Below are 21,589 nucleotides of genomic sequence, written 5' to 3'. Positions count from 1 at the left end.
CGATGACAACAAAGGACAGGGACCTCTTAAATGTTCTGTTAAAAGTAATACAGCCAGTCAGGGTAAATCCATACTGGAATATTCTAGAATAGATGAAAATAATGAAAAGTGATCTTAAGTCCTAACTTGGAAAATCTCTAAAATTGTTCAGCAAAACAAAAGTAGGTTGATGGGGCCAGCGCTATGGGGTAGCAGGTAAAGCTGCCTGCTGCAGTGCTGGCATCCCATTTGGGCACTGGTTCAAGTCCTGGCTGCTCTACTTCTGATCTAGCTCCCTGCTATGGCCTGGGAAAGCAGAAAATGGCCCAAGTGCTTGGGCCCCTGCACCCGCGTAGGAGACCCGGAAAAATCTCCTGGCTCCTAGCTTCAGATCACGCAGTTCCGGCCGTTGTGGCCATCTGGGGAGTGAACCAGCGGATGAAAGACCTTTCTCTCTCTCTCTTTCTCTCTCCCTCTCTGCCTATCTTTAACTGTCTTTCAAACAAGATAAATGAATCTAAAAAAAAAAAGTAGGTTGACATTTCTAGGAAATTAAAATGAAAGTTAATAGCATGGCAGTCACAGGTATGTAACCGAAGAGAAGCAGTTCTGGAAGCACCTGCCACATGACTCAGCGCTGACCTCTGGAATGGGTGGTGGCCTCTCGGAAGAGGACGAGGCAGTATTACTCTGTACAAATTCCTCTTTGTAAATCTGAGTAACAGTAATGAATGACCGTATGAATTATTTAACTTAAGATCACAGTGGTTGTATTTAAGAAAGAAAAATGGCTGAGATATTTTATCATCTCATATGGTTCAAAATACCTGATTTTATCTAACATGTGTGTGTGTGTGTGTGTGTGTGTGTGTGTGTGAGATCTAAGGAAGCATTCTTCAAAATGAGGCTTAGAAACTACTTACATCAAAAATCTCTCTGGGTACGTAAACAAACAACAGATCCCCTAGGCTCCACGAGTGGATTTAATTCAATAGCTGTGAGATGGTCCCAGGAATTTGCATTTTAGAAACCAGAGTTGGAAAAACCACTGGAGAAAGGAATTGACTGTATTTGGTTTCCTTGGATGATTTGCAATTCCTGACTGTTTAGGGAGGATGGAAAGTCAGGAAAGATGAACCCCACATGAAGATTTGGAAGGTTGGAACAGGAGACTTTGTGATTTAGTACCTGCATTTTCAAAAATGCTGCCTTACCACCTGTGTCTGTGGGTGCAGGTGCTGACCTGAGCCTACCTGAAGTGGTTACTCGTATGCAAATCCATACCTGCCAGATTTGTACCCCCTCAGAGTAGGCAAGAGAATGTGTGTTCTAATTATGGCTGACCTTTTCTTTTGTAGTCTACAAGGAGATTTAGCCTGTCTAGCCAGTACAGATGCAAGCAAAATCAGCCCTGAACGCTCCAGGTGTGTCACGCTTACCCATTACAGTTATCTATTTACCTGTCTCTCCCTCAAGGCTCTGAGGTCCTCAGGACAGAATTCCTTAAGCTCTGTAGCTGCAGCAACCAGCATAATTTCTGCTCATCCATATTATGTGCCAGCCAGTTCATATATCATTTCTACTATGGGGTGTTTCCATTTTAGTAATCCAATCTAGAAATTACAGTCTGTGAAATGAAAACTTCCCTCGAAATTTTATTTCTCCTGCTTTTCACCATTTCAGCTAGACTTGGATAAATGCAATAAGAGTGATTTATTAATGTCATTCGTTAGAATTGGAGCCACTAGGGACAGGCATGTGGTGCAGATACCATTTGGGACTCCCTTATCTCATATCAGATTGGCAGGTTCCAGTCCCAGCTCTGCTTCAAATCCAGTTTCCTGCTAATGTGCAACCTGGGAGGCAGCAGATGGTGACTTTAGCACTTGGGTCCTTGCCACTACGTGGGACACCCAAGTTGACTTTCAGGCTTCTGGCAACCCTGGCTGTTGTGGGCATTTGGGCATTGACTCAGGATGGAAGATCTCTCTCTCTCTGTCTCTTTGCAATAAATAAAAATTAAAAGAAGATAAATGGGCCCATGGGACATTCTATCATGATTATATTGATTTTTCAATTTTTCTAAATTTTACTTTCAATTCTTTTCATAGTATTCATAAGCTTAAATCATAATACTACACTTTATAAAACCTACTTGCCAAATATTTATTCAGGTATTTATTTTTCTTTGTGGGCAGTCTGTTCTTTCAGGGAAGACAATGGACCCAGTACCTGATACATGACAGATGTTTGAGTTAGAAATGTGCCAGGGGATTCCAATTCAATCCCATCAAGATTGCATGTACCAATGCCATCTCACTAGTCCAAGTGATCAATTTCAGTTCACAGTTGATCACACTGACAGGTCTAAGAGTCAAAGGGATCACACAAACAAGTCTAGTGTCTGCTAATACTAACTGATAGAATCAAAAAGGGAGAGAACGATCCAACATGAGAAGTGGGATACACAGCAGACTCATAGAATGGCAAATGTCCTAAATAGCACTCTGGCCTCAGAATCAGCCCTTAAGGCACTCGGATGTGGCTGAAGAGCCCATGAAAGTATTTTAGGCATGGAAAGCCAAGACACTCTGGCAGAAAAAAAAAAAAAAACCTTAAATGAAAGATCTCTGAGAGTGAGATCCCAGTAGAAAGAATGGGCCATCAAAGGAGGTACCTTTCTCTGAAGGGAAGAGAGAACTTCCACTTTGACTATGACCTTGTCTAAATAAGATCGAAGTCAGCGAACTCAAAAGGCTTCCATAGCCTTGGCAACTCATGACTAGAGCCTAGGGAGATTTCTGACACCATAAACAAGAATGTCAATTGTTAAGTCAACAACAGGAGTCACTGTGTACTTACTCCTCACGTGGGATCTCTGTCCTTAATGTGTTGTCCAATGTGAATTAATGCTATAACTAGTACTCAAACAGTATTTTTCACTTTGTGTTTCTATGTGGGTGCAAACTGATAAAATCTTTACTTAATGTATGCTAAATCAATCTTCTGTATATAAAGAGAATTGAAAATGAATCTTGATGTGAATGGAATGGGAGAGGGAGTGGGAGATGGGAGGGGTGCGAGTGGGAGGGAAGTTATGGGGGGGAGCCATTGTAATCCATAAACTGTACTTTGGAAAATTATATTTACTAAATAAAAGTTTAAATAAAATAATAAAAAAGAGAAATATTTGATGAATTATTGCCTCTCGAATTTAACACAGTTTAAGAGTTTTAAAAATAATGTCATTGCTATGTTTATTCCTTCCTTTAAAAACACAATTTAAAACATACAGAATATTTTCAAGGAAAAAAAGCTCAGATGATTTTTTACAGGAAGATGGAATTTCAAAGAAATCCTAAAAATAATCAATGAGATAATGAGATAGCTCCAATGTGACTCGTATTTAAGAAATAAATATAATATGGGTACTTCAATATAGTCATGGAAAAAATGGAATTTAGAAATAAGTTTAAGAGTAGGCAGTGAGCCTAGCAGTTAAGACGCCTGCATCCCACCTGGGTTCAATTTCTGATTTGGCTCCAAATTTAATTAGGCAAGGATTTTTCATTATATGTATTTCCCATGAAATTTTTTCTTTTTTCTTTTTTTTAAAGATCTATTTTATTTATTTTAAAGTCAGTGTTGGAGACGGGGAGAGAGCCAGGCCAGGCTAGGCCAAAGCCAGGAGCTTCACTGGGTCTCTCACATGGGTGCAGGAGCCCAAGGACTTGGGCCATCTTATGCTGCTTTCCCAGGCACATTAGCAGGGAGCTGGATCAGCAGTGGGGGTAGCAGGGACTTCAACTGGCACCCATACGGGATGCTAGCACCATAGATGGCGGCTTTACCTGGTACACCAGCCTTCCAAATAAACTTTAAAAATTCCAGTTTCTGTGAAGGTTTTTTTTTTTTTTTTTTTGACAGGCAGAGTTAGACAGTGAGAGAGAGAGATAGAAAGGTCCTCCTTCTGTTGGCTCACCCCCAAAATGGCCGCTACGGCTGGTGCTGTGCTGATCCGAAGCCAGGAGCCAGGTGCTTCCTCCTGGTCTCCCATGTGGGTGCAGGGCCCAAGGACTTGGGCCATCTTCCACTGCCTTCCCGGGCCACAGCAGAGAGCTAGACTGGAAGAGGAGCAACCAGGACTAGAACCCAGGGTGCCAGCGCCGCAGGTGGAAGATTAGGCAAGTGAGCCACAGCGCCGGCCCATGAAGTTTTTTTTAAATTTCACTTAAAACAAATTTCACGTATTTCATATATACAGCTTTAGGAACACAGTGATACTTCCTACCATTCCCTTCCTCCCTCCCCCCTTCCTCCTCCCCCCTTTTCCTATTCTCACTCTCAATTTTTACAATGATCTATTTTCTGTTTACTTTAAAATACCCTTATTCATTCATAAATAATTTCACTTTAGCTGATCAATGGTTTCTCTATATAGAAAGAAAACATGTTGGATTAGGTAAATTTTAATTTCGCTGCCCAATTCTAAAAACTAATTAAAATTTGGTTCTTCATAACAATGTGAGAAAAGTGACTCCTACTCTTGTCCTTTTTGTTGTTCACTTTCAATACATTTTCTGCCCTTTTCTCTGGCCCTTTAACATTTGAAGACGGAGGGAAGGGAGAGACGATCGATTGTCCAAATATTGACCCACTCTGCAAAGTTGGTGCCACCTGACTCCTGAGCGCCTGAGCCCTGATAATCCCCCTTTCAGCACCTGCAATGACCTCATTGTCCTGGGCTGAGGCCACCATTATGTCTCCTGCAGGGCTGGGTTCAGGAAAAAGCCATTCAGAGCCACCAGTCTCCGGGACGGGTGCTGGACTCAAATTTCAGTCTGGTGCTTTGATGATGAATTTTGAAGTACCAGATGTGCTAAGCATAATACGGCATATTGTTATCTTTATTTATTAGTCTGTGAGAATTTATCATCTCTAGCTGGCTCCCAGCTCGCCATAGTTCACAGCCCCTCTCAATCTTTGGCTTTCATCAGCCACTCATGATTTTATCTGTTTTCTGAGGCATTCAGTAATTATTTGCCTGAAACTCCATCTTAATGCTGTGAAGAGCATTGCTTCTACCGCTGAAATGCCAAGAGGTTAACCAGGACAGTGACGCACTGGAAAAAACTATGTTTTAATTCATATTAATTATAATTGACTTCTGTCATCATTTAGGAAAAAACTGAATTTTTTTTGGTGGGGGGTGGGTGAGTGGTGAGGTGAAGACTACATTTAGGGAACCGGCGCTGTGGCACAGTAGGTTAATCCTCCACCTGCAGTGTTGGCATCCCATATGGGCACCGGTTCTAGTCCTGGCTGCTCCTCTCCAATCCAACTCTCTGCTGTGGCCTGGGAGAGCAGTAGAAGATGGCCCAAGCCCTTTGGCTCCTGCACCCACATGGGAGACCAGGAAGAAGCTCCTGGCTCCTGGCTTCGGATTGGCTCAACTCTGGCCGTTGTGGCCATTTGGGGAGTGAACCAACGGACGGAAGACCTTTCTCTCTGTCTCTCCCTCTCACTGTCTGTAACTCTACCTCTCAAATAAAATAAATAAAATCTTAAAAAAAAGACTACATTTAGGTTGAAGACTTTGCGAATCTTAAAATGTACTGCAGGCTATCCACGGAGACAGGAGGAACCTCACCATGGGACCTTGGTGAACTGCACCTGCTGGAACTCATTTTAGCTTCTCTGTCACAGTCGTTGGTGTTTTTCACACACATTAAACTATTTCTCTGAAGTTCAGGGAGATGTTGAGCAAGTTCACATCAAACCTCTCTGCATGGGCCGATAACTAAAGGGCTGGGTGATCGTTCTCTCCGCAGAGTAGAAGGTCTCTAAGAGACACTACCTTTGCTTTTGGAACAGCTGCGTGAGAGGCAGCAACCATACACAGGCAAACCAATGGCTCTCCAATGGATTCACCTGGGCACTTCAAATACTGACCCAGAGCCCCAGGCCACAGCGTACGAGATCAGAATCTTTAGGAGTCATCTCCAGGGCTGTGTTTTCAGTCCAGATGATTCCCAGGTCACACGGGTTAGGGAAGTGCTTCCTCACCATAGACAGGTGGTAGCCCCCCAGCTTTCCTGTGATTAAGGCTCACAGAGTTTGCCGGGCTAAGCCCCCACCTTGGCACCAGCAGCCGATATGGGCACTGGCTGGTGTTCCGTCTACTCTACTTCTGATCCAGCTCTCTGCTGTGGCCTGGGAAAGCAGTAGAAGATGGCCCAAGTCCTTGGGCCCCTGCACCCATGTGGGAGATCCAGATGAAGCTCCTGGCTCCTGGCTTCAGATCGGCCCAGCTCTGGCCATTACGGCCATTTGTGGAGTGAACCAGCAGATGGAAGACTTTCCTCTCTGTCTCTTCCTCTGTCTGTAACTCTCTCTCTCAAATAAATAAATAAAATCTTTGAAAAAAAAATCACAGAGGTAGCTCATTAAAATGCAGACCTGTAAGCCCCACCCTTATAGCGCTGGTTTGAGACTGAGGCAATTGCATATTTAATGAATCTCCCTGGTGAAGCTACTGGTGGGCCAAAGAAGCACACCTGGAGAAACACCGGGAAGGTAGCTAACCTGAGCTTAGCTACAGGCGCTAACTAACGAGGGCCTTGTGATCAAGGCTGGTTATTTCCGTAGGAGAATCATGCAAAAAGTTGTCTTTTGGATTATGGAGTATCAGTGTTTACTTTTCAGACTGAAGACAGGGCAAGAGTGCACAAAAGTATAAAAAGGTACCCATTGATGGGCAAAGTTTCTGCATCCTGAGTACTCTATTGGTCAGGGTTACCTAGAGACACAGAAGCAACAGAATGGATGTAGGGAGGGGATTCATCAGGGTACTGATTCACCGGATTAAGGAGGCGGAGAAGTCCGACCCCAGGCGGGCAGAAAGCTGCGGGCTCCGGGACCCCCGTGGCGCGGTGTGGCTCAGCCCTGAGACCCCAGGGAGCCACTCTTCTCCATCCTGGAGTCCAAAGGCTGGAGAGCCTAGAGTTCTGACGTCCGAGTGTAGGGCAAGAGCCGCATAATCCCGGCCACGGAGGAGGACACCACCGACTTGCCTTTCCTCTGCGCGGCTCCCATCCCAGCGCCCGGCGATTCGGCGGCTCCACCCACACTGAGGCCGGCCTTCTCCCTCTGCTCTATTTAGAGGCGCACAGCGGTTTTCTCTGGAAACACTCCCACGTGCACACCCAAAGTCAGGCTGCTGGTTCTCCAGGGGCTCCTGAATTCTCGCGAGTTGACACCTGAAATGAACCATCACAACTGCGTGGACTTTTTGATTTGAGGAAAAGAATTTCGTGTAATTTGTCCAATCACTTCAACTACAAAAGTAAGTAGTAAAAAACAACAACAAACAAACAAAAAAAACACAAAAAACAAAAAAACACCTTAAAGGCTGTTGTGACCATTTATGGAAAATGAATTGCTGTAAGATCTAGAGGGAGTTAAGTTTTAGAAACACTGAGAAATCTGGATGGGTGTTTGGCCCAGTGTTTCAGATGATGCTTGGGATGGTTGTAACCCATATCAAAATGTCTGGTCCAAATTCCAGCTCTTCCACTCATATGCATTTATAGAAAAGGCTTATTTGTTTATTTGAAAGGCAGAGTTACAGTGAGGAAGAGACAGAGAGAGAGGTCTTCCATCTGCTGATTCATTCCCCAAATGGCTACAACAGCCAGGGCAGGGCCAGCCGAAGACAGGAGCCAGGAGTTTCATATGGGTCTCCCAAGTGGGTGCAGGGGCCCAAGGATTGGGGCCACCTTCTATTCCTTTCCCAGGCACATTAGCAGGGTGCTGGATTGGAAATGGGACAGCAAGTACTGGAACCAGCATCCATGTGGGGTGCCGGCACTGCAGGTGGCAGCTGACCCTGTATGCTGCAGCGCCAGCCCTGCCCCTCCACTTCTGATCCAGTTTCCTGCTAATGCACACTGGGAGACAACAGACGATGGCTCAAATACTTGGGTCCCTGCCATCCACATGGGAGACCTGGATCAAGTGCCAGGCTCCTGGCTTCAACCTAGCCCAGCCCTGGCTGTTGCTGGCATCTGGGGAATGAACAAGTAGATGGAAGATCTCTGTCTCTGTCTCTTCTTTGTAGATAATGTGAAAATAAATAAATTGGAAACCTGGCAAATTGATCACTTGGCAAATTAGTAATATGAGAAGTGAGTCTTGGCAAATCCAAAAAGCTTTTCTTGTCTCTGTGCTGGAACCTGTGCTGACTTCCCTTCCTTTGGTAAGACAATCTCTGGACTCCCTTCTTTTTTTTTTATTATTTTTTTTTATTTTTGACAGACAGAGTGGACAGTGAGAGAGAGAGAGACAGAGAGAAAGGTCTTCCTTTTGGTGTTGGTTCACCCTCCAATGGCCGCCAAAGCCGGCGCACCGCGCTGATCCAAAGGCAGGAGCCAGGTGCTTCTCCTGGTCTCCCATGGGGTGCAGAGCCCACGCACTTGGGCCATCCTCCACTGCCCTCCCTGGCCACAGCAGAGAGCTGGCCTGGAAGAGGGGCAACCGGGACAGAATCCGGCACCCTGAATGGGACTAGAACCTGGTGTGCTGGTGCCTCAAGGTGGAGGATTAGCCTATTGAGCCGCGGCGCCGGCCTGGGCTCCCTTCTGACCTCTGCATGTGATGGGTGCCAATGATACACCTCTCTCCCTGCCCCAGCCCTGTTGTCAGGGCCAGTCCTGTCACTCACATTCCCCTCTCTTTAGGGCCAGTGTGTTTGTTCTTCCTTGTTATGGGGTTGCTGTGTGCAATACAATACTCCCAGCATCCTGAACTTAAACACACAGAAAATTATATATTTTTTTTGAGCTTCAATTTCTAGGTTCTTCGATAAACCAGAAGTTCTTCCGTATCAAGCAGTGAAGGATCCCAGCTTGTGCTGGTCTCAAGCCGGCCGTCCAGGGCTCTCAAAGCCCCAGGACTGCCGGGTCTGAGTGGTTTGGAGCCTGGCTTCCAGAATGGGCTGAAGAGGACTGCAAGGCTGGGCCACTCTAATCTGTATTCCCAAACCCTAGAGCTTCCTGCGTCTTTCTTTGGCAGATGGTCTTCATTTCCAGGCATGTGATACAAGTGTTCTTCCAATGGCGGCCAGCGAAGAGCTGACAGCGGCGGAGGCTGGCTGGGATTGCCTGTTGACACTGCAGCCCGGTCTGGGACCCACAGCCTTGAGTCTCTACTGCCTCTACACTCTGGTGGTTGCATTTACATGTTATCTGTGTTGCACCGACACTGTTGTAGATGGCCTGTGAGGCTGTCCCTACAGAGGGAGGAAATTTCATGGAAGGATGGAATTAAAACCCAAGCATAGCTTTCTTATACGAATTTTCCATGAAATTTTTGAAGACCATTTATATGTAATAAGGAGCTTTCAATTTAACTGTATATATACATGTGCTTATGTGTAATTATATAAGTATATATGTATTTGTATAATAACACATATATGAGTTCAATTATTTATTGTATGTTTGTTTCTCCATTAGACTTTGAGCTCCTTAAATTACATTTATTTTTCTTTTTATTCTTTATGTCCTGAAGGCAAATCAGAGTGCCTGACACACGGTGGATGTTCAACAATATTTAGTGAATGAATGAAATGGGCAAGCTCAGGATTCGATACAAAATTCAGTGCAGTGTTTAACTGGTATAATGGGGAATTGCTTAACGCCCTGGCCTGAAGCACCAGCATCCCATAGGGACGCCGATTCTAGTCCCGGCTGCTCCTCTTCTGATCCAGCTCTCTGCTATGGTCTGGGAAAGCAGTAGAAGATGGCCTAAGTCCTTGGGTACCTGCACCTGCGTGGGAGACCCAGAAGAAGCTCCTGGCTCCTGGCTTTGGATCAGCACAGCTCTGGCCATTGCAGCCATTTGGGGAGTGAACCAGCGGATGAAAGACCTCTCTCTCTCTGGCTCTCTGCCTCTCTCTGTAACTCTGTCTTTCAAAAAAGTAAAATAAATTTAAAAATTAAAAAATAAAAATTAAAAAAATAAATAAACCAGTCTAGACCAATGGAGAAATAGAAAAAAACTATTTCAAGTAACTTGGCTTAACATTGGCTGCCTCATAGTACATATCATCATATACACCTGCTATAGTTTAACATACATAGATAATTTATTTTCACAACAATTTTAATAGTTTATTGGTGCTGGAAAATTTATGGACAATTTTCATCTGCTAGCATGTAGCATCTCACAAATGCAATATGATGTGGGGTCAGTTTGATGGGTGCAGGCAGTAAGGATATCTGGAATATCATCATTTGGAAACAGGATCTCCTTTTGTCATCAGGTCTCTTGTAGGGTTTCTGGTCCTTCTTCACCCACTGCTCCTTCTCTTTCAATTTAAAATATTTTATGATCAGCAAGCCTTTCCCCTTTCCCTCACTGCTGCTTCATATACAACAATGCCATGCACTTCTTCTTGTGGAGATAGCCGGCTCTAAATATGGGAGGCCCAAGAATCTGAGCACAATTTTATCCTTGGCAGCATTCAATGATGTAGGTACTGTCACCAGGTCTACAGATGGAGAGCCCGAGACACAGGGAGGCTAGTTACTTGCCCAGGTCAAGTCGGTAAATAAGTAGGCAGAGCTGCAAGTCCACGGGGTTGAGAAAAGCTTGTGCTCCACCACCAAATGCAGGGTCCAGCCCCGACAAATTGAACTAAAGCCCGTTTGAAAGACCTGAGCAACAAATCAGTACTAATTCTCCCAAGACACCTTCTCTGGGCAACCTCTCTCCCAAATACGCATATCAAATTTTTCATTAAGACTTACCTCGCCTTTTACTTTGCATTTTTCTTTTATTTACAGTTTTTCTTTGTCTTCAGGATGTATTGGCTATTTTTTTTGTTGTTGTTGTTGATAGGCAGAGTGGACAGTGAGAGAGAGAGACAGACAGAAAGGTCTTCCTTTGCCGTTGGTTCACCCTCCAATGGCCGCCGCGGCTGGTGCACCGTGCTGATCCGATGGCAGGAGCCAGGTGCTTCTCCTGGTCTCCCATGGGGTGCAGGGCCCAAGCACTTGGGCCATCCTCCACTGCACTCCCTGGCCACAGCAGAGAGCTGGCCTGGAAGAGGGGCAACCGGGACAGAATCCGGCGCCCCGACCGGGACTAGAACCTCGTGTGTTGGCGCCGCAAGGTGGAGGATTAGCCTACTGAGCCGCGGCGCCAGCCAGGATGTATTGGCTATTAACAAGTTGGCAAGAAATGGTCTTACTGAAGCATGCTAATTTCAGAAATATTGACATGGATCAACCCCTAGAACCACTAGAAAAGTGAAAGGCGAGCCCTGGACATCCAAGGCAGTGGAAGTGGGGTCTCTTTGAGCTGAACTTCATGTCTATTCTTAATCTGGCAGGACAAATTCAGGTTGCCCTCTTGAGCGGCATGTAGATTTCCCTTTGTTCTTAGGGCTTACACAGGACATAGGCAGCTAATCCATGAATTAAAAGAAAACCTTTTCATCCATGTAAAAAACATGTGCAATATGATGTAGAACCCAGGAGATTTTTTTTCAGAGTTCAGTTTTTTCAATTTTTAAAATTTTAATTTTAATTAGTTTTTAACAGATTCAGTGTGATTTTTAGATACAATAGTAAAAACATAATGATGTCCCCTTCCTCCTACCCTCCCTCTCTTACCCTCTTTCCCTCTCACCATTTTTCCTTCTCTCTTTCTTTGTGTTTTTTTTTTTTTTTAGTTTTTGAGATAACATTTTAAAATTACATTACAATACAAGGCTTAATACTTCACCAAATAAGAAGTTTAACAAGTAAAAAAGCAAAAAAACCCTGATTTAGTGGGAATACAGACAACAGCTATAAATAATCATTGCACAGAGAAATGATCATTCCACCCATTTACAGTAAATTTTAAATTAATCAGAGATCATTAAAACTCTAGTAGCATAACATTCTTAACCATTGGTCTGACAAAGGTATAAAAGTTTTAGAAAACTATATGTGTAGACATGCTGATATACACAGACATTTCTTTCTTTTTTCTATTTCTTTTTTGATAATTTTCAAAGTTTTAGCTTCCACATGTAAGGGAGTAGGTGCTGCGTTTGTCTTTCTGGCCCAGCTTGTCTCTCTCAACCTCATGTCCACCAGTTGCTTGCATTCTGCTGCAGCTTCCAGGCTGAGTTGAGTTTGGGTCCCGAGATGGCCGTCTGACAGATGCTGGAGGGAGAGTGGATCCAGCAGTGACCTAGTTACTTGGTGTGACTTTACACTTGTGTCCCAGTACCAGGAACCAAGAGCAGGGACAACCTGTCCCAGCTGGGTCATATTTGAGTTTCCTGAGGAAAGCTTGGGTGAGCAGTGTGCCTGTGGATTTACACAACGCCACCAGGAGACCTGGTGTTCCCTGCAGTACCAGGGACAGCTGTCTGAATGTACCGGACGCATTGTGGAAATGCTGTGGAGTATGGCAGTGATTTATTAGGGCTGACTGGGCGTGCCAAGCCAGGCCTGGCTGTCAGCGCAGGCAGAAGGAAGGGATATGGTGTTGGTTCTCGCCTGGCCTTTGCTTACTTAGCAAGCTGTGTTCCTGGGCTAATAGTTTACTTCCTTGCCCTGCCTTCTCATGCCCAGCGTGTAGGGGCTGGACAGCATCTGTGATTTCAAGGAGAAGTTGTAACAAATGAAGATTTCCTTCCATCCCCTTACTCCTCACGTTATCAGAATTTCTGGAAGACAGGAGATGACCAGAAAAATTGTCAACAATCAAGTAAAATTTTATACTGAAAAAATTTATATGTATTTTATTTTTTCAATATTTATGCATTTATTTGAAAGTCAGAGTTACAGAGACATAGAGAAAAAGAGAGAGAGAAAGAGGAAGAGAGAGAGAGAGGAAGAGAGAGAGAGAGAGCGATCTTGCATCTACCGGTTGACTCCTGAAATAGCTGCAACAGCTGAGACTGTCGTGGAAATTACAGATCAGTAAGACTAACTTCTATAATCCAAAACTGGTATATGAGCTGCCGGCACCGCGGCTCAACAGGCTAATCCTCCACCTTGTGGTGCCGGCACACCGGCTTCTAGTCCCGGTCAGGGCGCCAGATTCTGTCCCGGTTGCCCCTCTTCCAGGCCAGCTCTCTGCTGTGGCCAGGCAGTGCAGTGGAGGATGGCCCAAGTGCTTGGGCCCTGCACCCCATGGGAGACCAGGAGAAGCACCTGGCTCCTGGCTTCGGATCAGCGCGGTGCGCCGGCCGCAGCGCACTGGCCGAGGCAGCCATTGGAGGGTGAACCAACAGCAAAAGGAAGACCTTTCTCTCTGTCTCTCTCTCTCTCTCACTGTCCACTCTGCCTGTCAAAAAAAAAAAAAAAAAAAAAAAAGAAAGAAAGAAAAAAGAAAAAAAACTGGTATATGACAAAAATGTGAAAAGCCATCATTGTGCAATTGTCAGAACCCATAGAACGTATGCACAAGAGGTCAGTCCCAGGGTAAACTACAGTTATTGGGTGACAATGAGCATCCATGTACATTCATAGATTGTAACGAATATTCTACTTTGGTGCAGGATGGGGACAGTAGGAGGATGGATGGAAGAGTAAAGGGAATATGGGAATCCTACTCTCTCTTCCATTTTGCAGTGAGCTTCAAATCTCTCTAGAAATGAAGTCCATTAAAAAATCAAAAAGCTAAAAATGGTGCAAGAGGACATTAAAATGCTATGATGACCTGACTCATTGGACACGCATAGCCTGCAGCTCCACTCTGATCTTCCAGGAACTCATGGGTCACGGATGCCTCTGTCCTGTATGCGCCATCATGATGGCCCCGGGCCCCTTCCCTCTTCAGTTTCAGTGCCTGCCTCCTTCTTGGCACAGCATCCTCTCACCAGGCTCTCTTCCGCCCTTCACGCTCACTGACCCGGATCACCTCTAGTTTTCCACAGGGCACTGAAGGAGGAAGTCTTGCCCTTGAGGTTCTGGAAGGCTTATCCCACCAGGTGTTTTCAGGATTTCATCCTAGATATGAGATTGAACAGTATGCCTCCAAAATTCCTGGAAACTCAGACGTGAGCTTATTTAAAAATGGAGTCTTTGCTAAGGGAATTTTACAAAGCCGTCATTCTGGATTAGGGTCAGCCATGAATCCAACATGGCCATTGTCCTGAGAAGACAAGAGGGCATACAGAGACCCAACCACAGAGGCCAGAAGCCTGTGTGAAGACTACAGATGCTGCCCCAAGCCAAGGAATGCCAAGGAGGCTGGCACCAGCCTGTGGGGCAAGCCGGGGTCGTTCCTACAGACTTCAGAGCCCATTTCTGGGTTTTGCACCTACAGCCTCCAGAAACGTGAGTGAGATGTTCTGATGTTTAAAGCCCCTCGGTTTGTGGTATGCTGTCAGGACAGCCCCAGGAAGCTAGTCCAGATTCTGAGCACAGGTGTGGGTTTGTCAGAACTTCACCTCCCTGGGGGTGAGCACCGATGCACTGACTGTGGTGCCACTTGGGATGCAGGCATCCCATATCTGAGGAGCTGCGTTTGAGTCCTGCCTCCACTTTCAATGACAGCTCCCTGCCAGTGCACGCCCTGGGAAGCAGCAGTGGTAGCTTAAGTATCCCTGCCACCTGTGTGGGAGGCCCGGATGTTGTTCTGTGTTCCTGGCTTCTGCTTAACGCAATTCTAGCAGTTGAGGGCATTTGGGGAGTGAGACAGTGGTTGGAATACCTTTTTTTTTAAATTTTTATTTATTTATTTATTTATTTATTTATTTATTTTATTTTATTTTTTGACAGGCAGAGCGGACAGTGAGAGAGAGAGACAGAGAGAAAGGTCTTCCTTTTTCTGTTGGTTCACCCTCCAATGGCCGCTGCAGCCGGCGCGCTGCACGCTGCGATGGCAGGAGCCAGATACTTATCCTGGTCTCCCATGGGGTGCAGGGCCCAAGGACTTGGGCCATCCTCCACTGTACTCCCTGGCCACAGCAGAGAGCTGGTCTGGAAGAGGGGCAACCGGGACAGAATCCGGTGCCCTGACCGGGACTAGAACCTGGTGTGCCGGCGCCGCAAGGCGGAGGATTAGCCTAGTGAGCCTCAGCGCCGGCTGGAATAACTTTTTCTGTCTCTCTTCCTCTGTCTCTCTGCCTTTCTAATAAAATGAAAATAAATAAAAAAGTTATTTTTTTAAATAAAAAAAGAACTTTACCTCCATTTTTATCATTATTTGCTGGTTGAGATCTTTTATCTTTATCCTCATGTATATTCACTCAATCCTGACATAAAAATTAAAAAAAAAAAAAACACTCCTCAACATGGCTTGCTATGATAGCTCTTAAATGAACGGTTTCTGTTGTCCCTGGCTAAACTTCTTCTTTTCTTTGTAATATTAGATTCTCCAGTTTGCTCCCAAACCATTAATTGTAGCTATTTATCACCTATCATATCAGTTTTAATTCTTCTGTTGGGTCGTTCAAGGCTTTTCTTAATTAGCCATCTTCCCACTTATCAGACTCTTTCATGTGTTCCTTCTACTCTAACCTGAGTTCTCACTCGTGCTTTCTGCCCTTCTTTCATTCCTGGAACGCCTGGAAGCCCTCTGCAGGCTTCTCTGTCGCTACAAAGCCCACCCAACTTCCAAGTTGCAGCTCAGGGTGTCTCTCCATCTTCTGAACACATTTGTGGCTTTCTTTTCTTTAATAGTTTTTTTTTATTTCTGCGTTTTCATTGTATTTGAAAAGCAGAGGACAGAGACATCTTCCACCTGCCTGTTCTCTCCTCAAATGTCGAAACCAAAGCCAGGAGCCCAGAACTCAATCCAGCTCTCCCATGAGGGTCACAAGGACTGGAGTACCTGACCATCACCACAGCATTACAGGAGGCACATCAACAAGAAACTAGATTGGAAGTAGAGCAGCTGGAGCTTGAGCCAGGCACTGTGATATGAGATGTGGGCACTCCAAGCAGTGACCTGACCAGGGAGCCAATTGCTTGCCCCTTGCCTCATTATTTTCCAAACTCATCTTATAATTCTGTTCATTACCACACACATATATATCTTCTTTTTACAATTTTTAATTTATTGATCTTCATTTTATTTGAAAGGCAAAAGACAGAGATAAAAAGAGAGAGAGAAGAAAGAGAGAGAGAGAGAGATGTTCTATCTGCTGGTTTACCCTCCAAATGCCCACAACAATGAGGACTGGACTGCACCAACGCCAGGAGCCAGGAATTCAATCTGGGTCTCCCGCATAGGTAGTAGCGACCCAAGTAAGTACTTGAACCATTGTCTGTGCCTCCCAGGGTGTTCTTTAGCAGGAATCTGGATGGGAAGCCTCACTGGGACTCAAACCAGGCACTCCTATGTGGAGTGTGGGAGCCCCAAGTAGCATCTGAACTGCCACACTAAGCACTAATAATTTTGTGATTTTGTTCAGCCTATCTAAGTTGATTTTATGCTGTTGATACTTTTTTATATCCTCTCATAGATCTGAGCATAGTAATGGACACCCATTAAGATTTAAATACATTTACGTTCATCCAGAGTAGTCATGGGGTATTCAGCAAAGTTGGCCAAACATTCTCTTAGGAGACAATGTACTTAACCTACTAGAACTCTCTGAGGGGTCAAGAAGCATGTGGATATAATTTCTTTAACCTTTCAAAAAGCCTTCACAAAGTTCCACTCCAGAGGTTACTTAAAAATAAAAATGAGTCATGATGAGATTGTGGGGCCTGTTTTGTCACGGTTAGGGAACTGGCGTGAGGGTTGGAAGCAGCCTGAATCGGCTCTTCTAGTAATGAATGCCATATGCTCCCAACTGTCTGCTCAAAGGAAATGGGGGTCCTTCTCTGGGCAGAGGGAGGTCCGAGGGGTGACCCCCTCAACAAGTCCGCGGCTCAGTTTTCCATGGCATGTTTTGGAAGAGAGCGTGTATGCTGAAGTCTTTCTCAGAAGCAGTAAGCCCAGCCAACAGCAGGGAAACTCAAGGAGACTCTGGGAGGACGTCCGCTGTCCCAGGAGTGACTGATGTGTGCGAGTGTTGGCAGGGGCGAGGGAGAGCATCGGGGGAAAGCAGCACCGGCGAGTTTTGGGAGATGATGAATTCTGGGGTATCAGTTAGTACCAACTACCAAGCAAGGGATCCAAGATGTTCACTTCTCCTCCTCAAACAGTGTTGTTAAAATATTTGACGAGCATTTATTTAGAAAAAAGGCCAAAGTCGGCCTAGGGGGAGAGCTGAGAAGATGCCAGCTCTCAAACTCTTCCCTGCTGTCCTGAGAAATTCAGCCGAACCCTTGAGTTGCAAAACAACGACTACACCGTTGAGTGGCACTACCCTCCCCTGAGACCACCTACTTGTGAGCCTGTCACGCACATGGGACTCCTCCCTGCTCACGAAGAAGCACTGGTGTTCCATGGAATCTCCTATGTAGGAAGAAGAGGATTTTAACAGAAGAACAGGGTGCTCACTGCTGGGAATAGTGTTGGGAGGGAAAGAGAACACCAACCACTTGAAAGGTGTGTGTGAACAGAAAGAGAGGGCTTGAATGCAAAAGAAGGTGTGACTCCCAGCTGAAGGGAAACATGGCATCCAGAACAATCCTGAGGTGGTGTGCTAAGGCAGAACATAGTGCTGGGACTTCCAACCCAATGGCGACATGACCAGGGCCTGATAGAACGTTCAGAGCTCTGGGTCTGGGTGTTGCAGCTTCATGTTATACAGCTGTGTACTTCAAGTCTGGAAACTTCTGTAAGAAGTAATCTCAGAAAATGTGAAAATTTCAGCCCCTAGCCTTTCATCCTCCTATATAGAAGGATTCAAACAGACAATGAGTAGGCGCAAAGCTAGTCTAATTTTAGGTATGAGCCCATCTGCTGGGGAAGCTAAGATTGGAACAGTTCACAGGGAAATCATGAATTTGGAGTTAGCAGATAACAGTGATTCTTCTGTTTAGCAACTCAAATAGATAAAGCAGAAGCCATGCTAGATGGAGCCCTAAACAGTGAGGTGCAAGGATTATCTTGAAAGGAAAAAGTAGAACCTTTCTTTCTGTGTTAGAGAAGTCCCACCCAGTAATCACAGCTCTTTCTTTCCAGGCAACATAACGATGGTTTACTGGCACAGAGAGAAGAACTGAAGGAAGGAAGGAAGAAGCCCAGTCTAGGGGACTGAGTCCGGAAGAGGAATCTGCCCTTGGCAAGGTCTGAATGATAGAGGAGAAGCTGAATCAGGGATTCTGGGGAGTGGGACCAGAGAGAGGAGCAGGTGGCTGGGACTGTAGCAGTGACTACCAGGATGGCACTAGAAAGGACATTATTTTTTCTCTCCATGGCTATGCAGTGATACTTAAAAAAGGGACAACATGTTAGAAAGGATAATCTTTTTTTTTAAAAAAGATTTATTTATTTATTTGAAAGACAGAGTTACAGAAAGACAGAAGGAGGGAGGGAAGAAGAGTGAGAGAGATCCTCTATCCACTGGTTCACTCCCCAGATGGCCACAACAGCCAGAGCTGTGTCAATCTGAAGCCAGGAGCCAGGAGCTTCTTCCGGGTCTCCCACATGGATGCAAGGGCCCGAGGACTTGGGCCATCCTGTACTGCCCACCCCCCCCTCCCCTCCAGGCCACAGCAGAGAGCTGGATCAGAAGTGGAGCAGCTGGGACTAGAACAGGTGCCCATATGGGATGCTGACACTGCAGGTGGTGGCTTTACCTGTTATGCCTCAGCACCAGAAAAATATGGAACAGTTCACGAATTTATGGGTCATCCTTGCGCAAGGGCCATTCCAATTTTAGTATGTGTGATGCCTAAGTGAGCACAGAAAGGACAATCTTTATTTTTTTTAAAAGATTTGTTTTATTTATTTGAAAGACAGAGTTACAGAGAGAGGTAGAGAGCCAGAGAGAGAGGTCTTCCATCTGCAGGTTCACTCCCTAGATGGCTGCGATGGCTGGAGCTGGGCCTATCTGAAGCCAGGAGCCAGGAGCTTCTTCCAGGTCTCCCATGCAGGTGCAGGGTCCCAAGGACTTAGGCCATCTTCTACTGCTTTCCCAGGCCATAGCAGAGAGCTGGATCAGAAGGGGAGCAGCCGGGACTAGAAGTGGTGCCCACGTGGGATGCCGGCGGCTTCAGGCCAGGGCGTTAACCCGCTGCATCACAGCACTGGCCCCTGAAAGGACCATCTTTAGAGTTGAAATGATTACATAAGAGTCCATAAATCCCTGAAAAGTAGAAACTATCCCCTTAGTATGAGGATGGTGTAACCTTATAGAACAGCGTCTTTTTGGACAAGACACTGCCCTAGCATGCATGGAACTTATCATGGAATGCCCTCTAAAGAGGCCTACACACAGACACACGTCCATAAACCTTCAGTGGTCTCCTTTGCTCCCATCACCATTTGGTTCTCTGTCTACTCCATTCCATGGTCACTGGATCATTCTTCTATTATGGCACATGTTACACTGGATCAAGGCTGGTTATTTCCCTAGGGATCCTTGAAGTTGTACATTATATTGTACAGAATACATATTCATTGACTAGTTAGTTCCGTTAATTGGGTGATTACATATGCCCCCAAGGGGATTGGTGACACTATACAGAAACATGTAAGACCTGTATATTGGAAATAAATAAACAAAAGGTGAAATTAGGACAAAAGGAAGCAGGCTAGACAATGTAAAATATACCCCAGAGTCAGAAGAAACTCTTAAATCGGACTTGGGAGTGTGGAGAGAGGGCTCCTGGACAGAGAAGTGAGGTTAAGAGAATTCTAGGCAGAGGGTTCTGGCATGTGGGGTGTTTGCATAATGATGCAAGATGCTAGAAGCTGGGGTGGGAGTGGTGGCTGCCAGGTGGTGTCCATGAGACTGGAGATGAGCAAGGGATCATATTGCAGAGGGTTCTTCAGAATCTGTGTGGAGCAGGATTTTATTTTCTGGGAGCCAAAGTGTGTCATGACCCAGTCTACATTTTAAAACTATCTCTCCACATTTCAGGCATGGAAAGTCAAGACACTGTGGCAAAATATGTTCTACATGAAGGATCTCTGTGAGTGAGACCCAATGAAAAGAAGTGGCCACCAAAGAAGGATGTACTTTTCTCTGAAAGGAGGGGAGAACTTCCATTTTGCTTATGGCCTTGTCTAAACACTGATGGAGATTGTGGACTCAAAAGGCTTCCATGGCCTAGGTAACTCATGTCAAGAGCCTCGGGTGGTCATAGACATCATATATAAGAGTGTTAATTGTTAAATTAAAAAAAGGAGTTACTGTGCACTAACTCCCCATGCAGGACCTCTGTCCTCAATGAGTTGTATTATGAGAGTTAACTATAAAACCAATTGTCAAACAGTTTGTGTGTATGTGTGTGTGTGTGCAAATTGTTGAACTCTTCACTTAGTATAGAGTTGGTCTTCTGTGTACAAAGTTAATTGAAAATGAATCTTAATGGAGAATGGGACTGGCAAGGGGAGAGGGAGGAGGAGGAGGGGTGCAAGAATGGGTGGGAGGGTGGGTATGGTGGGAAGAATCACTATATTCCTAAAATTATATTTATTAAATTTGTATTCCTTAAAAATAAACAAATAAAAAAATAAGAATGGGAATAGGAGAGGGAGGAGGAAGAAGGGGGGAGCCTGGGTGGCAGGGATGTTAGGGTAGAAAGTATCACTATGTTCCTGAATCTGTATATATGAAGCACATGAAATTCATATACCTTAAATAAAATTTTATAAAGATAAAAAAAATCTCCAGCATTTCAGAGGGTGCAGGACGGATTAGAACATAAATTGTGATCCCAACCCCTCCCCCCCAAATCTCTCACCTTTTCTCTAAGAACCTCAGAAGGTGAACTCACATTTCATTTCCCCATTTCAAAGAGAAAAATAGACTATTTGGCACAAACTCTTTTGCGCATTTGCCAATTCCCACAGTCAAGAAGAAACCGATGGCACCTCCTTCCTTCCTGGTCCATGAAAGAGTTAACTCTTCCTGCCCAACACTCATTAGTGCACAATATTTTCCCAGGCAGATGGCTTCCTCTTTTATGTGGTGCCTTTCTTTTTGTCCTGGTTCCTTCTCCTTAGCCAATCAAGCATGCACCTCCTCCGCCCCTCGTTTCCTCTCCAGTCAGTTTTCTCTCCTTTCTTCCACAGTTCAGTTGCTGGAGTTTTTTTTTATATTCGCAGTTCATGCTTCTTCTAAGCCACTCTTCAACTGGTTTCACTCTGGATTTTGTCCCTGATTGCTCTAACCTAGATTCCAGTGACTTCCAAGCAGCTAAGTGTAAGGAATACATCCATTCTTCTCTTATTTGACATGATCATTGACATTTGAAATAGTAGACTATTCTTTTTTTGAAAGTCTCTCTTCCTTCATTCCCTCTTTTTGTTTTGCTTCTATATAGAAAATATGATTATTACATTTTGACATTTGCAGATTTAGAATCAAATACCTATCTCTTTCTTTAAAAAACATTATTTATCTATTTATTAGAGAGGTAGAGTTACAGACAGAGAGAGGGAGAGACAGAGAGAAAGGTCTTCCATCTACTGGTTCACTCCCTAAATGGCCACAATGGCCAGAGCTGGGCTGATCTGAAGCCAGGAGCCAGGA

General features: G+C 45.0%; 1 long non-coding RNA gene and 1 other non-coding gene across 2 annotated transcripts in view; one reads left to right on the top strand and one right to left on the bottom strand.

The window, feature by feature from the left end:
* Nucleotides 1–18,182, top strand: part of LOC138845220 (uncharacterized) — a 51,912-nt gene extending 33,730 nt beyond the window's left edge. The window contains exon 3 of the long non-coding RNA XR_011382111.1: nucleotides 18,070–18,182. This is a non-coding gene — a long non-coding RNA (uncharacterized lncRNA). The remainder of the gene's footprint in view (nucleotides 1–18,069) is intronic.
* Nucleotides 18,183–18,706: 524 nt separating this feature from the next.
* On the bottom strand, nucleotides 18,707–18,809 carry LOC127492914 (U6 spliceosomal RNA). Its single transcript, XR_007922732.2, has one exon. It is a non-coding gene; the product is annotated as a U6 spliceosomal RNA (small nuclear RNA).
* Nucleotides 18,810–21,589: the final 2,780 nt, after the last annotated feature.

Source organism: Oryctolagus cuniculus, chromosome 14, assembly GCF_964237555.1.
Source record: "Oryctolagus cuniculus chromosome 14, mOryCun1.1, whole genome shotgun sequence".
Lineage (NCBI taxonomy): Eukaryota > Metazoa > Chordata > Mammalia > Lagomorpha > Leporidae > Oryctolagus > Oryctolagus cuniculus.
This window is presented reverse-complemented; position numbering and strand designations above follow the sequence as displayed.